This window comes from Papio anubis, chromosome 2 (genome assembly GCF_008728515.1).
Source record: "Papio anubis isolate 15944 chromosome 2, Panubis1.0, whole genome shotgun sequence".
In the NCBI taxonomy this organism is placed as follows: domain Eukaryota; kingdom Metazoa; phylum Chordata; class Mammalia; order Primates; family Cercopithecidae; genus Papio; species Papio anubis.
The window spans coordinates 13,129,748-13,142,193 of record NC_044977.1 but is presented as its reverse complement, the minus strand read 5'-3'; the positions used below and the strand labels follow the sequence as shown (position 1 = coordinate 13,142,193).

Sequence of the window (12,446 nt, the reverse complement as noted above, 5' to 3'; positions counted from 1 at the left end):
TCGATGTTTAAAGCACAAAGAATGAGAAGAAATCAATTGCCAATTTGTAAAAATCCCTTAGCAGCCAGAGTTATGTCACGTGGCCACACCCAGCTGGAAAAAAAGCTCGAAGGGTAAACATCTGGCAAAAACAAAAAACAGAAAAATCACAAGTTTGGCCACATTGTTGCCTCAAACAAGGTCATTATTCAGATATAAAAACAATATGGTAAATAGAAAAGACTATTGACACCAAGCATCATTTTTATTTAATGATTTTTTTATTACATCATGGGTAATCTTCTCCATCCTCTTTAGTGACAGAGAAAAGGGCACCACTGAAACGTGTTTTGGGATAAAACTAAATTTTAAAAATATATTTTATAAGGTATGATATCAATGGAAATGTAATTATTATTATTTGAATATAATATAGGTTGTATTTCATAAAGTAAGATATTTCTAATAGCTGCCTCACATCCAAGATATGGTTTAAGACGTGAGTTTTTATCTTCTTTTCTTTGTACTTTACACTGTGTTGTACCACTACAGAATTTTGCAATTACAGAATACAGTTCAGCATTCTCTTAAATCAATCTAGTTCAGCTGCAATTTTGAAATGAGTAATTCATAATGTCACATTGTAAAGTGGCATTTACATTAATAAACTTTTCTTTGCATTTCTGATGCTATTGATATGTGTTTTTCTTTTTAAGAAAACTACTCTCAATAAGGTTTCTATTTCAGGATCATAGGAAACTGTAACATAAACTTTTCCAAATGCTGCTTTTTAACTCAAGCAGAAACGACTACATCTGAAACATTCTCTGTGTGTCCCACCCTCTTTAACTTCCACTGTCATGAGAAAGGAAATAATTGGGAATGAATGAGATGAAGAGTAAAGGAGAAGAGGATTATGGGAAGGAATTTATGTTTAATTCAGGGAAAACTCCCTAAAGACATCTTGTCAGTTAGTTTCAAACTATCTGAAAAAAAGAAACCATTCACTCAGATTTTTAATTTACAGAATGATAGGTATAAAATGTATTCTAAGAGGTCACTTACACTATTTTTTTCTCTCATGCAGCACCACACCTAAACCAACTGAGACCGAAGAGGCCCAATTTGAAAATTTTATTGTATGGCTTCCTTACGTCATAAAATACAGACACACACACAAACCACCACCACAACAATAACAATGTTTTTTCAGTCTTCAGTCGCAGAAGTTTGTTTCTTATTTCAAAATAAATAATTCAGTTTCATCCATTTCCTCTCCTGCCCTCAATGGAGATGAACACCTGGGCAAGTGCTCTATGTAATTGCCCTTGTTATTGCTGAAAGAGTTGTAGTATCTTTCATTCATGTCTTCTGAAAGCGAAGGTTGCTTTTGTTCTATTACTATTCCACATATATGTTATTTCCTAAACCTTTACCCAAGTTTGCTATTTATTTTCAACTTGGAGTTGCCCCAGTGACATCCTATTGAGTTATGACTCTCAGAACCCAAGAGAGTGTATCCAAGAAAATACTCAGAGGAAAATAAAAACCCATCAAATGTTTCTAGGCCTTTTAAAACACAGGAAGAGGAAAGGAAGTTCTTGACATATATAAGACAAGTGAAAACCTTAATCAAAACCATTATTTTCTTTTTCTCCCTTCCCTTATATTTGTTATTTCAAACCAAAATTTACTTTTAGGTGCTTTCTTAAAATTGTCCATTCTCCAAAGCGTCAACAGCATCTTTAAAATAAAAACACACACCAAAAACATAAGATTAGTTTTTATCTCATGGCGTTAAATGTGTGTGTGTGTTGTGCATGGGCAGACACTCACACACTTATATTCTCTCTCTCTCTTTCTCTCTCTCTCACACTCATACAAAAATTCTTGAACACCAAGTCCTCTTATTGGCATCCCCAAGTCAGAGGGTAGAATCTTCTAGAAACCTAAGCTTGCTTTATTCAATTCTGGCAGAATTTTTAGGTTGTTGTAGGAGATGTATTTTTAGTGAAAGCCAAAATATATATATGTTTTCACTATTTTTCTGGTTTCTTTAGGTAGACAGCCCTAAAAGTAATCTCATTTATAAAGTTTGCAAGTAATTTTCTAAAATAAAATATTAATCTAGGTATTTTTAGGGTTGTCTATTAATCTTCATTTGTTTTCTTCAAAATGTATTATTAAGGTGGAGAGAATTAGAATGGAGGGATAGATGGGTACTATGTAGTTTGCAGATCTGGGACACATTCAAGACTTACCAAATCAGAATATTTGTGCTAGTGTTCAGGGATGGCAATGTCCTCTAACATCAACAGTTGACTTACACTATTTTGAGAACCACTGTTATCGAAGGCACAGAACCTCAGAAAAAATGTTGCCTGGATTTCTCATTCTAACTCCAGACCTAATGCCAACATTTAAAGCAGATGCAATGGGTTTAAGATGACTGTCAAGAGCAAATTTAAATTAAAAATAAAAATTAATGGAAAACCTTAAAAAGTAGAGACAGCTCTCTCGTACCTTTTTCAGAAGTTGTCAGTGGTTTTTAGCACAAATGAGTGAGAGAGGGATCTCTTTTTAACCCAGTGACTGTTCCTAGAATCCTTGTTGCATTACCACTTGTCATGTAGCAAATTGGTCCCTTAAAACATGAGCCTCTCTGAGAAGACTCCAGTACACTACATTCTCAGGTTGGACCTGGATAGGGCAAAACTGAATATGTACAGGTCCAAAGTTCTCACAATCTTCATTTACTGGCTCATATTAATTATGTTACTTTGCTGACCAATTGCTAACACTTGTTAAGATTACAATACTCTTCACAATTGCAATATTATTCACCATAGTAAAGACATGGAATCAACGTAAAGCCCCATCAATGATAAACTAGATAGAGAAAACATGGTACATATACACAATGCAATACTATACAGCATAAAAAAGAACGAGATCATGTCTTTTGCAATGACATGGATGGAGCTGGAGGTCATTATCCTTAGCAAACTGACACAGAAACTGAAAACCAAATACCTCATGTTCTCACTTACAAGTGGGACATAAGTGATGAGAACATATGGATACATAGAGGGGAAGAAGACACACGGGGGTCTTTTGGAGGGGAGAAGTTGAAAGGGAGGAGAGGATCAGGAAAAATAACTAATGGCTACTAAGCTTAATACCTAAGTGATGAAATAATCTGTACAACAAACCCCCATGACACAAGTTTACCTATATAACAAACCTGCACATGTACCCCTGAACTTCAAATAAAAGTTAAAAACAAAAAGATCCAGGAATGCTCTATGGATTTTGTTTGCCATGTTGTAGTTTACTTTCTTCCCCACATCAACTTCTAGCTATAATGACACCGCTTTCTGTTTATGAAATGCTTGACACAGCTTTACAAAGTGCTATGTTGTACATTGATCACATGTGAGATTCAGAGAACTAGTGTGAGGAAGCCTGGCTGTATATATGATTCACAATGAACTTGAGTCAAAACTGAAGCTAAAACTCATAAATAACTTATGAAAGTGGCTTGAGTGTTTCAGACTCTAGATTAATACTCAGGGCTTTTGATTCTGTCATGTGTTCTGTATTAATCTATGTAAGCAACACACTATTAGGTAACATAATATTTGACTACAGCTTATGTATTTATAAATAAGATATATCTAACTTTACTCATTTACCCCACTTCCTCCACTAAAATATGAGCTCCAGGATAGCTGTTTTTTTCCTCTGCTTTGTTTATTCCTCCATGTTCAGTAAATAAACCTGTGAATGGCAAGTAATAGGTGTTAAACAAGGTTTGAAAGCAAACGGCCCTCTAAATAATCATCTTTATCTTTGTTTTACTGAAAGAAACTTGAGTTTTTCTCTAAGAATACATCGAAATTAATTTGATGATTAATGTCTTTTTAATGTAAGTTACAATGTCATATATTTCTATTTCTTTAGGTGGTTGTGTTGTTTTTCTCCTCAGGTTTAGCATCAGTCATCTATGGAAAACAAACTGGATGATTTTCCAGGTATGTTCCAAGTTCTAAAAAATTGTGACTTAAAGAGCAATTAATTTCAAACAAAATAATATATAAATGTTTAATCGTGATAATTACGAGCAGGATTATTGAATACCATAGTTAGAGAAGCTGAAGCAATACACAAATAATTGAAAAATATGAAAAGAACTCTATAAGGTTTCTACACAAGAGAAATGTTTTACTTTATTGGAAAATATTTTATTTTTCTTAAGCCAAAGTACTTTCCAGCAATGTTGCTTTCTATGTTTTGTTGTTGCTGTTGGTTTTGGTCTCTTGCATTTAAGATTATGTTTGCAAACAATTAAATCAGTTCATGGGGAAAATAGTTTAGAGACCTAACAGCCTTCTGTGAGCCAAAACCATTTGCACACAGAACAAGTCAACAACAGTCAAATGTATATCAACATGTAAGAATATAGCATATGTAGCAGATAAATCTAAAACTACTATTCCAAACTGCCGCTCCAGTCAATATATATCAAACATATAAATCAAACATATTATCTAGCATGTACTTGGATGGCTTTGGCATTTCTTATTTCTCTTTTTCTTGTGGATAGTGTACATTATTGTGACTAAAATCATTGCTTTGGAAATTCAATGGTTGCCAAGTCACTGAAAATGTAAATTTGAGTTATTAGTCCACGAATTCAAGGCAGAGTACTTTTAACCTGATTTGATCTTTATCACTTCTCTGGTGAAGTGGACATATTTCAAACAATATATTTGGAAAGAAAAACAAGAAATAGTGAAAACATTATATTTGTGTAACACTGTGGCTTATCTAACAAAATCATATCTAATATATTAATTTGAAATTGTTCACTTGTGTCAATATGTGTGTGATGCGCATGTGCACGTGTGTATATTTGTGTGTGTGTGCTTAATGCAACTTATTTCCCTATGAATCTTTGAATCCTCTAAGGAATGAAGATTTGCTTTTTCTACCAATATGCCAGTCTTCATTTACATAACACTAGCAAAGAAACTTCAGGCTTAAATAAGTTGAGAGACATTGTCATTAAAGTTGGATAAAAGATTTCTAAAGATCAACGTATAGATTTCTGTTTGTGAGTTGTAATTGGACACAAAATTAAAAAGCTCAGTGTTTTTCACAGTGTTTCCTATGCTTTGTTGATGCCACACTTCAGTAAGAGCTGTACATGTGTATCTAAGAAAAGTCTTCAATTCACTCTAGGCATGTAGAGACCTTTTGCTGTGAATAAAGATCTTTTAGACACTTAGTATTTCTTAGGACAAAGTATAGGCATGCAAATGACTACAGGTGTCAGGCAATTTTCATAAATGTTTTATCAAACAGGAGAAAACATTATGGTGAAAGGGGTTTTGTGCTGCTCTATCTATATTTATGTATCAATATATCCATAGGTTTGTGTTTATTTCTATGTTTACATTCACATTTATAGCTATATGTCTATCTCTACTTCTGTATCTATCAGTTTGTTTATCTATCTCTCTATCTATCTGTCTGTCTGTCTGTCTGTCTATCTATCTAATCTCAGACTTGCAAGCCCATGAATCAGACCCAAACCACCCAGGCCTAGAATCACAAAGTAACTTTGCTGCAGAGCTGCAGAGAACTGAGATCTCCTGGTTATTATGGAGTACTTACTCCAGTGTGTCCCAAATCACTCAGGAAATATGTCAATCAGGACCATAAAGCACTTTAACCATTCCCTCTTCCGATGCATAGAAGAACACTGAAGCAAAAATTTTGGTAGGTGTTCTGGTTGTATCGCTCTGTTATTGGATCAATTAAATAATAACTCCTCAATTTATTAAATTTTAGCAACAACATGACAATCTACATTACATATTATGGTGAATAAAATTATGCTGACAATGCTGAGAGCAAACATTAGTGTAAAACAATGCTTCGTTAAACATTTTTAAAGAAGTTTAATTACCTTTTAAACATAAAGGTAATTAACCATTTTAACATTTTATGAATGTTTATGTTAGATGGTTGTTCTTTTCAACAGAATCGCTTTGTTAAATGAAGAATTGGAGGTCGTGTGCTATATAGATTGAAGATGGTGTTGGGAAATTATGACATCTTTCCTAAAGAAGAGCCAACTCATATTCTTGTCCCTAGGCCCAGCCAGTGGTTTATGGAGGTATAGTAGCACATATATTTTAAATAAGTAAAACTTGACATTTTAAATAGGGAAAGATACTTTTACAAAAATCTTTGAAACAACACGAAAGAAAGAGTTTTAGGAAGGATAAAGAGAGTGTTGATGGACTATTTTGACCAAGGTTCTTTTAAAATATTAGAGGAAGTTGCTATATTCTAGATAAAGAAGGAAGGATTAAAGTGCGGCTGACTGTGACACACTAGTAAGTTTGGATGGAAGGTCTTCATTGTTTAAAATGGATGTGTGTCACTGAAGTAGTTAATGGATTCACTTGTGGTTTTCCTCAGCATGATTTTAAACCAAGGTTTCCAAATAAGAACAAGGAAATTGGTTTGAGGTAAAAGTGAGACACACGAAAGTCTATTTTCTTTTCTTTTTCAAATCTTCTCTTTCAAGCAGGAACATTAAGTAATATTTTTCCAATGGAGCTTGAGATACCTCGACAGATGTTTAAAAATTATCAACTATTCACCTCATGCTTTATTTGTTTATTTAGGTAATAACATACATAAAATTCAAAGTAACTTGGTACTCATAATTTCTAAAAAGTAGTTCCAAAGACAATGATAGACTCTGGAATCTTTCAACAGTGTTCCATGGACAGAGAATAATTCACCATGAAATGGACACTGTAAAGAGTGTTTAAATTTTAAATGCCTAGAGAAATGCTTTTGGCACACCTAGAGAATGACATACTTGGGACAGTATATTGGATATTTTCACCATCTGTGAGTATTTTTAAATACTTGGTCTTTTGGAAAGAGAAAATTATGAAATTTGGGATCTCAAGTATATCAACATTCCAGCTTTCACCAACATCCTTGGTATGTTCACAATTTCTTTTTTTGTTTTTGTTTTTTTACTTTCAGTAGTCTAACCCAGCCAGCTAGAAATGATCCATGTTTTATTCACTTATAAAATAAAATTGTACATTTTCCCATCCAGCATTCTTTATTTTTATTAGAAGAATGTGATATAACATACTTTAAACACTATAAAGTAACATACATACAAAAAGTGGAAATTTCAGGGAACCAAGGAAAGAAGAAATAAATTCCAGAATTAATTCATATGAATGACACATGATTTAAATTAATGACATAAAGAATTTAAATACATTTTAAAAACTTGCTTTTTGTGTATTTTTACTCAAAGACAACAATACATTCTCTTTTCTGATCCATTGGCTTATTAATGAAGAGACATTTTTACCTCAGGGGACAATGTATACATTTTATCCTCTGAATAAAACTATTAGGAATCAATATAACACAGAAGGGAGGACTAGCCACTGGTGGAAACCTTCCAGAAATTAGCCCACCATTTGAAGTGATTTGTAAATATTTTTGCAAAAATCTCATGAGAAACATTCTAATCTAAAAGTAACCGAAGTGAAGTCCTTTCATTATCTGTACAGTGAGAGGACTGGATTAGCAGCTCATCCCTGCATCCCTGTCATCTCCAGGAATTATATCACATTCATGCCAAATGTGCAGAGAAAGGGAGATGCAGGCTCAAGGTTCAGAAGCCAGTTTAGAAGAGGCAGAGTCACCTAAGAGGTGACTGGTAAAAGGGAATCTGTTGCGCTTCGCAGAGTCCAGGCCAATTTTCAGGGAGTGAGTTGTGTGGTAAGGAGCCCAGGCACCAGGGCTTAAAAGGAATGGGGAAATTGAACAGGGCGGTGTGGAACAAGATAAATGAGCAGTGACTGAATGGGCCCCAGAGAGGAAGAAGCAAGATTGCTATGGCTGCAGAGCAAGTTATGTAACTGTTGGTACAAGCATTATTTGTGACTTGTATCATAGTGTATGCAAGTGGGGAAGCCCTAGGTTTATCCAATAAGGCATACTTGTGGCTTTGGGGTTGAGGCTTGGCCAAGAGAAGTGTGACAGATGCCTGCGGTACAGGCTTACACATACTTATCCTTCTTCATTTCCAATTATAACAAAGCATATTGGAATACCATCAGGTAATGAACCATGTATTCTATGTTTGGTATTTCTTAGCTATTAAATTCTATGACTATTTTTCCTCAAACTTAAACTTTTATCAGCCATTTAGTAGTGTTTTGAAACATTAACTCTTCAAATCTCCCATGGCACATGGATATAATTTGTATAAAGCTAATGCATTATTTCTTGCTTATGAATGTGTAGGGATTTTCTTAAAAATAAACGATAGATGCATCTCCTAAAACTTCTTTGAAAATTTGTTGGCACTATTTAGAAAGCCACAGTCACATTTTGATATAGTGAGCTGATTTCCATTTTGATAAAAATATTATAACTTGCAAACATTATGACTATTTCTCATTTGGGAAAGCCTTTTGAAAATACTTTAGCAGTAGCCAAATAAGCCCCATGGCTTGATTTTATGTGTGTTATTATATCAAATACTTTCAATTTCCAACTGTGAAAATTGTATAACCCTGAGGATTATAACTATTTGTATGAGATAATTAGTGTGTGCCAGATACCTCACCATAAACTTTACATGGTTTGTTTCATTTAGTCATGAGAACATAATGCCTGATGAATGAAATTGTATTATTCCCATTTTACAGATTTGGAAATTGAATTCTAGAGATGCTACGTAACTCATCCAGAGTCATATTGCTAAGAAGTATCTTCCGCGGGATTGAAGACAGTTTGAATTCTGGGCCTGATGTATTAGCTTCTGCACATTCTATTCCCGTTATTCTCATGCTCACTAAACTCTACTATTGACATAGAAAAAAAGTTTAAGGAGCGCTTTATTGTAAGACTGCGATGATGGAGGTGTTTATTTCAACAGAGATCTTTATCTTAGGATAAAATCCGCTGGAGATCAGGGAGTCAAGACAGCTAATTTTGCTTTGCCCCCTGACACTTGATTCTGGAAGTCAATATAAAGCACATGCTTCTGAGTTATCCTGTCTAAGAGATGGGAATGGTGGTTACTTACAGAACAATTCCCACCAGTCACTGGTTGGGAGTACCCCTGGAGGATATTAAATCTAGGCATTTCCAGCACGTCTGGCATGTGCGCAGAGTGGTCTCCAAATTTAGAGTATCATCAGGTACAGTGAGGCAAAGAGTAGAGTTGGAATTCGACTGTGTCTAGAGTAATTATATAGTAAATGGGATACAGTTGGGGCAGCAACACGTCACCTACAGTGCTAAAAATGGCCCTTGTAAGGCTGGGTGTGATGGCCCATGCCTACAATCCCAGCACTTTGGGAGGCTGAGGCAGGTGCATTGCTTGAGCCCATGAGTTTGAGACCAGCCTGGACAACACAGTAAGACCCTGTCTCAATAAAAAGTTAAAAAAAAAAAAAAAAAAAGCCAGGCATAGTGGCACCTTCCTATGGTTCCAGCTACTTGGAAGGCTAAAGCCGGAGGATAACTTGAGCCTGAGAGGTCGAGGCTGCAGTGAGCTGTGATGGCACCACTGCACTCCAACCTGGGTGACAGAGCAAGACCCCGTATATATATATTAAAAAAAGGGCCTTGCATATTGAAGAAACCAGCAAGTTAGAGTTCATAGCCCTGAGTTTGCTGCCTTTGCTGCCACAGAGTAAATGAATAAGACATTGCAGCACATTGTCTACCTACCAACCAATAGCATATTCTGCTTTGCTACATGTACATATTTTGAATTCTTTTCCTTTTTATTTTTATTTTACTATGTCTTCAGGCCCACTGTGCCACCATGACCTACCGTAATGTGCACAATTCACATCTATTGAAAGAAAAAGTAGCATGATTAAAGTTCACATAATAAGGAAGCATCCTAAAATTCATAGCTAAAAAAGATAATTGATTCATAGAAGTTAAACAGAAGGATTCAAATTTGCTTTTTTACTATGTAAAAGCATACAATAGAGGAAACTACTTTGCATGATTCAATTAAATATATGATTAAATTAGCTGGTTTGACTCACATCTTACCCTAGGATGAAGAATGCTGGCCAGCTGAAATGGGAACCAGGTAATTTCTGGGGTATCATTTTATCACCAGGAAAGGAGAATGCCCTTGTGAATAGTTGGGAATTGACTATCTAGGAAAACATTACTATCGCCAGGGTTTCCATTCAGAAGTTAATAGAAGTTACTGAGTGACTGAAGGAGAAGTAACTAGCATTAATAATAACTACCATATGCCAAAAACCATGCCACGCAGTTCACATGCATTCACACATTGGCCCCTATATGCATCAGTTCTATGAAGTTTCTATTTTACATAGTGAAGAAAACCAAAAAAGTTACATATATATGTATATATATATATATTCCCAAGGGCATGGAATAAATACTTAACAGATTAGGTTGCTTGTCGAGAAAAAGCATGTGAATTTCGGTCTGTTTGACTCTAAAATCCATGCTATTTCTACACCATTCTTGATTCCTTATAGACCATTATTTCATCCTGAGCTCAGGTGAAAATATGGTATAATATTCAAAACCAAATTTTTCCTTCTAACATACATATAACACACACACTCACACCTACACACACACCCACATACTTACAGGGTAATAAAGTAATATAATATCAGACTCCATTTTTGATGTTTGACTGCTGAAAGCTTTTGAGTCCCATCATTTCCCTTTCCTTTTCAGCCCTGCTTATGTGAAAGCTGTATGTTTGTTGCAGCACTATTCACAATAGCAAAGACTTGGAATCAACCCAAATGTCCATCTGTGACAGACTGGATTAAGAAAATGTGGCACATATACACCATGGAATACTATGCAGCCATAAAAAAGGATGAGTTCATGTCCTTTGTAGAGACATGGATGCAGCTGGAAACCATCATTCTCAGCAAACTATCGCAAGAACAGAAAACCAAACACTGCATGTTCTCACTGATAGGTGGGAATTGAACAATGAGATCACTTGGACATAGGAAGGGGAACATCACACACCAGGGCCTATTGTGGGGAGGGGGGAGGGAGGACGGATGGCATTAGGAGATATACCTAATGTAAATGACGAGTTAATGGGTGCAGCACAGCAACATGGCACATGTATACATATGTAACAAACCTGCATGTAGTGCCCATGTACCCTAGAACTTAAAGTATAATAATAAAAAAAAGAAAAAAAAATTAAAAAAAAAAAAAGAAATCTTGGGTTCTCCCTCCTTTGGCTGTGTAAAGTTTATACCATGTAAGTCTCAGCCTGAGTGGGGATCCTCTCACCTGAACCCCATCCTCTAACTACTATAGAAACTTCAGAGCTAGTCTCCAATCCTCCGTCTCATAAGCCATTTTTTGCACTGTCAAGAGTCCACCTTGCTCTCCCCAGCAAGCCCCATTGTGTAAGTAACAAACCTTTTCAAACCTTCTTCCTGGATCGTGTAACATCGTTTGTCTTGATGTCTGAACCAAATTTTGAGTGGAGGATCCACTCCCTGCTATGGGTGACCACAACATTTGTCAAGGCAATCAGGATGTCTAGATAGTGACCATCACCACTGGGGATCTTTCTTCTCTGGCTTTGGCTTCTAGACTGGATTTCTTCCATGCTCTCAAGCTTTTGCTTTCAGTCGTGCTGTTTTGTGCTGCATTTGCTGAGTCCTACTGAGCCTCTTATAGCTTTCACTAACCTGAGTATTAGGTTTCAAGAATGAGCACTTAGGGACAGGAGTATGGGATTAGGGCCCTCTTTAAATGGCCCTGGGTCATGTGTATTGGCCCAGACTTCTCGGTGTGGGTTAGATTGATTCATGTGTTTCTGTGCCAGTATATTTTGTTAGCGTAGCCAAGCTCAAGGTAGCAGCTCTTACCCTGTGTGTCTGTTTGTTTCAACTAGGCATTGACAGGAACCCATACTCTAAAGTGATCAGGGGAAAGACTAATACTCTGTGTGGTATATAAGCTCAGTTGGTGGCTGCTTGTAGAGGAAAAGTATCTATCATGTGACATGTTGAGGCAACACTTTTAAAAGCAGATAGCTAACTAGGCACAAATTGCCTTTGTTGCTACTGCTGCCTAATCCTCTGACAAAGATCCTGATTTTTCGGGGTTATAGGGAACACACTCATGACATGCCCATGGAACAACCAATGAATTAGTTCTAACCTGACTTAAGTACACAGCCCTTAAACCCAGAAAGCATCTATTGCCATGGGAAAGGTTCCTAACTCTGAAGATGTGAATTTGGTTTCTCCTTGAAGTACATTCATAAATGATCAAACAAACTAGCAAAAAGAAAAAAAACAAAAACAAAAACAAACAAACAAACAAAAAACCCTTAGACACAGGGTGCAGAAACAAAA

The 12,446-nt window shown here is 35.7% G+C and overlaps 1 long non-coding RNA gene across 1 annotated transcript; it reads left to right on the top strand.

Moving 5' to 3' along the window:
* The first annotated feature begins 4,379 nt into the window (after nt 1-4,379).
* LOC103880954 lies at nt 4,380-8,922 on the top strand. Its single transcript, XR_642289.3, has 2 exons — nt 4,380-7,008; nt 8,748-8,922. It is a non-coding gene; the product is annotated as an uncharacterized LOC103880954 (long non-coding RNA).
* Nucleotides 8,923-12,446: the final 3,524 nt, after the last annotated feature.